The sequence below is a fragment of the Dermacentor andersoni genome, chromosome 1 (genome assembly GCF_023375885.2).
Source record: "Dermacentor andersoni chromosome 1, qqDerAnde1_hic_scaffold, whole genome shotgun sequence".
In the NCBI taxonomy this organism is placed as follows: domain Eukaryota; kingdom Metazoa; phylum Arthropoda; class Arachnida; order Ixodida; family Ixodidae; genus Dermacentor; species Dermacentor andersoni.
This window is the reverse complement of record NC_092814.1, coordinates 345,900,743-345,905,459: the sequence shown is the minus strand read 5'-3', so window position 1 is coordinate 345,905,459 and position 4,717 is coordinate 345,900,743.

Genomic DNA, 4,717 nt, shown 5'->3' with positions numbered 1-4,717 from the left:
TACAATGCCATTATGAGGCACGCCACGTAGCAGGGGGTGTCAGCTTGATGTAGACAACCTGGGCTTCTTTAACGTGCGCCCAATGCAATGCACACCAAGCGTTTACTATTATTATAACTTTTTTTTTTGCATTGCATTCCCATTGGAATGCGTCCGCCACGGCTGCGATAAAAAAGGCGACCTCGAGCCCTGCTGCCTAACGCCACAGTCACTGGGGTACCGCGGTGGGGTACTTGTTTTCGGGCCACGTGGAAAAAAAGCATTGCTCTTCTGGCGTGCCGTGTATCCGGTAGGCGCGCCGATGGCTGCGATGTTGTTGAGCTCCTGGCAGGTCAGACATGCCAACCTCTAAAGGGCCTTCAGCTTAAATGTCAGTGACATTTATTTTGTTCACTGCTGCACTACATATTATTCACATATTTGAAGGGCTTCATACTGGATGATAATGATGAACGGAAATTCAAGCTCAGATAAGTATTTTAATTGAATGCATTATGCAACGTTTGTCCGCTTATCTGCATTCACCTCTTCTCGCTCGTGGCAGCAATGTTTTCATACAGCAGGCTTGAGATCTCTATAGGGTCCAGACTTAGATGAAAACTAAGTGAAATATGTTTGAGTCAGAATAATGTTCATTTTGTTCTTATTTCCTAAGTACTGAAATCATAGAATGCCGAGGGGCCAACGCTATATTCTGCATTAAAAAAAAGTATTCCCGCCTGGAGTAACAAATCTACAATTAAAAAAAAAGACAAAAGCGGCTTGTGGGGGGGAAAAATATTTTATTGCTTACAAATGAACGCATTTTTTCTTTTGCAAAAAGAACTGATAATCATAGGGAGCAGGGTAAATGTGCGCGAGATATTCAAACCGAAAGGCTCGATACCCTATTTCACGCTAACATACCTAAAAGTGATTGCAGCCACGTTTTAGAATTGAGGTTTCTGCTAAGTGGCGCGCATTTCTTATTCCGTTTGTGTGCTGCGTTCACGTCGGACAGTTAAACGAATTCTTGACTTTCGCTTGGGTCATTTATTAGCAGCGAATAATGCAATTGTTATATTCTGTGGAGCCTTGAAATGGTCGTGCGAGCGCAGTAGACCAAGCCTCACCTTTTTCCAAGAAAGTCTGCTAAGCGTTGGGTTAGTGTACGGGGAAGAGGTGGCCACCACCTTTCGGGACCGAAACTCGGCTAGCTGGTTTCAGGCAAAGCCCGCTAAAGCCATGCTTACGCGTTGAATTCTTTCGAAAACCGCCGCACTAGGACGTGCTACGATGGTGCCAAGTTGATAGCGACGGCTTCGCTGCCCGTGCACGACCTAAGTTTTTGTTTAAGATGCCCCTTTTACCACGTGCAGGCACACATCCCCACCGCTTCTGGTTTTTTATCCGAGTGACGCCCCTTGATCCATATCTGCAACAGGTATGGTTTGGTGCACTTCAGCATTACCACGAAATACTGTTTTAATGTAAAAGCATTATAGTCGTGCTTCACCACTTTGTAGGTAGCCATCTAGCAGAAAACGTGCCCTGGTCATGGAGATAGTGCAGTAGCAAGCTGGTTTATTTCCATGTTATGCTTTTGTTGTTCTTTAATAACTGCACACTGATGGCAAGGTAAGCAAGGCCCAATAATCGCTAAGCCACAAAATATGATGCAGAAAATGTACAGTTTTATGAAATTTAAATATCCGCATCTAGAAAGCTTCCAGTCATCTTGCTTGCTGCATGTTTGTTGAATGTGGCTTCATCGTACCTACATGAAAATATATGCGTCTTAGACTTATAACAATGGTTTGGTGCACTTAGATAATTAGGGACAGATAAATTCTGCTATTCTTTTTTCTTTCTTTTTAGCATAGAAGTTGCCCGTGACCTCATTTGTGCTATCATCTTTCTACGAAAATTTCCTCGATCCCCTCTTTGAGAACCGCCTGTCGCCACTCGCTTCTTGTAGAAATGGCAGTCCGCATGTACGGATGTATTTCAGGTGCAAGGATACAAAAAATTCACCTTACTGCCGGCGAGGTTAGCGTTTGGCACTTAAAACTATGCCAAACTTATTTCACCCCTCCCAGCATGGCTCTTGAAATGGGTTTTTATGTGAGACACAGTTATCAAAGTGTCTGTATTGTATACATCTTAATATTTACAAAAACATACAGACTGACACAATTTTTCTAGACTTTGCAAAGGCTTTTGGCAAGGTGTTCGACAAACGACTGCTGCTTGAATTTTCCAGACTTAATTTGCACCCTCCTGTTGTCCAATGGATAAGAGAACTTCTAAAAAACCGCTCGCAATGTGTCATTACATATAACCAGCTGTAAAACCCTGTCCCTGTAACTTCAGGCGTCCCTCAAGGTTCCGTCCTTGCGCCACTTTTATTGCTAATATATATTAGTATTTGAGCATTGTATGTTTCTACCAATATGTATGAATGCATAAGAGTTTTCATTACCGCACATTGAACGAGGATAATGAAGTATGGAGCACCTGTGTAATCCCTGCTGAATGGACATATTCCGTGGTAACACCAATTTTAAAGCCCGGGCGCCCTGCAGGACACCTGAAGTCCTGCCGGCCAATATCCCTAAATACAGAAGTCATCAAGATAATTGAGCGAATGGTCCTGTTTCGCCTAGATGTCAAGCTATAGAAGCTGAGCTTTTTTGCCTGATGTCGTGAGTGGCTTTCGTCGCAGCAGCTGAGCTCTCGACAGCATTCCATATCTTGTCTCAGCGCTTGAATATGCTAGAGGAAACGCACTCCGCGTACATGCTCGCCCTAGACATACAGTAAGCTTACATACATAAGCTAGACATACAGTTGCAGACATAGAGCAAGTCGATTATTTTCCGGCTTGCAAACACGGGAATTTCGAGTCGCCTGCTCCGCTTTGTGCACAATTTTCTATCGGAGCGCCGGATAAAAGTGCGTGTCGGAGGAATAACAAGTAAATACCGCGCTGTGAAGCGCGGTGTCCCACAGGGCAGCGTTTGGCAGATGACATATCGATGGTATGACAGATGGTATGACATATCGCCGCTTATGTTTAACACCATACTCGCCGCGTTTTCAAGTCGCTTGCCTGGGGACAGTGACTTCCCTGCGGTGAGAGCTATCTATGCACGTGATATTAATCTGTGGATAAGCGGTCCTTCGCACCTCGGTCCGGGGCTTCGTCCAAGTTTGCATAGAGCTCTGAACGCGACATTGTAGTACTTGGGCGAAGTTGGCCGGCAGATATCCCCTGCTAAGTCGGCTGCAATAGCATATCATCCTAAACAACGCGCTCATCGAACAATGACCCGACTGCACCTTGAGGAGACGCGATAAGCTGGGTGCGACAACACCGTTATTTGGGCTTAATTGTGGATGATCGCATCTCTGGGGTCCTGCCGTAAAATTTGTACGACACAAATCGCAATCCTTCCTTAAGTATGTGGCCCTCTTGACTGCTAGTGCCGGCTGCGACCAAACAATGGCTCAGCAGGTGTACCAGTCATTTGTACTCTCAGGCATGATATATGCGTTACCAGTCCTGAATGTGCCACCTAGTTTGATGGCCCAACTGGAAAGAGATCATCGCGTTGCCCTCCGACTAATGCTTCGTTGACCTCGTGAGGCGCAATCTGTTCATTTCTCACTGAAGCGCATCAGGTACCCTTGAGGCTGCAAGCTCACCGGAGATCTCTGTATCATATTGAGCGTCTACACCGCGCAGCGAATGGTCAGTCGTTCCTTGATCGTCTAATTCACAGCCCGTTATATCGCACTGGCGAAATGGCACGTTATTTATGCAGATTGCTGGCCTGCAGTTTTGAACATGCTGCTTCAGTTACGCCTCCGCCTCCGAAAGATATCACCAAACACGTATTCCCCATTTATCTCCCAGTCCCTGAGATACACAAAAAGTCTGATATGCCTGTTTCGCCAATGTCACAATTGGGTCAGTCACAAATTTTTTGAAAGATTTCCAGATTATTTTCAAGTATTCAAAAATGCATCTGTACACAGCGACGGTACACGGCTTTTTCCTGCCCTTCAAATCAAGTGCGCCGTATATTTCATGTACCCCATCCAGCCTCGTCAACAACTGCTCAGCTAGCAGCGACTAATGTTGCACGGAAATACGTGCAAGAGGAGTTAACCGCATCTAAGATTGCCATCGTTACGGAATCCCGTGCTGCCCTTTGCAAGCCACTATGCATCATATTGACTGTTCAGTTTTGCGCAGCATTACTGACTCTGCCAACAAAATTACGTCACAGGGGGTATCTCTCGTTGCCCAGTGTATACCTTCACACGTCGAGATCGCTGGAAAGGAAGAGGCTGATTGGCTGGTTTTAACTTGTGCTCATAAGGAATGTGTTCAGCTGCCCTGAAATATTGTGGCAGCTTGAGGACGCTCGTCTGCTGATTCGTCACCACCTACTCAAGCAGCATCCAGACCAGCGCATCGGAAATGGAACATTCCCGCTGCGTGTGCGTGCTCGGACTAGAGCACAACTGCTCAAGTTAGAGGTTCACTGGCTGTGTCAACGTATGCCAACGTTTATAGCGACAAGGGCATGTGGCCAGTCCACCGTGTACGTCTTGCGTTTGCTGCGAGACACTTCAGCAGTTGATATTGGAGCGTCCCACTTTCAATGCGCAGCACACGTCGCTAGTGAGGGACTATTATCGATTTAGCCTGTAGTGTACGACATTCGAC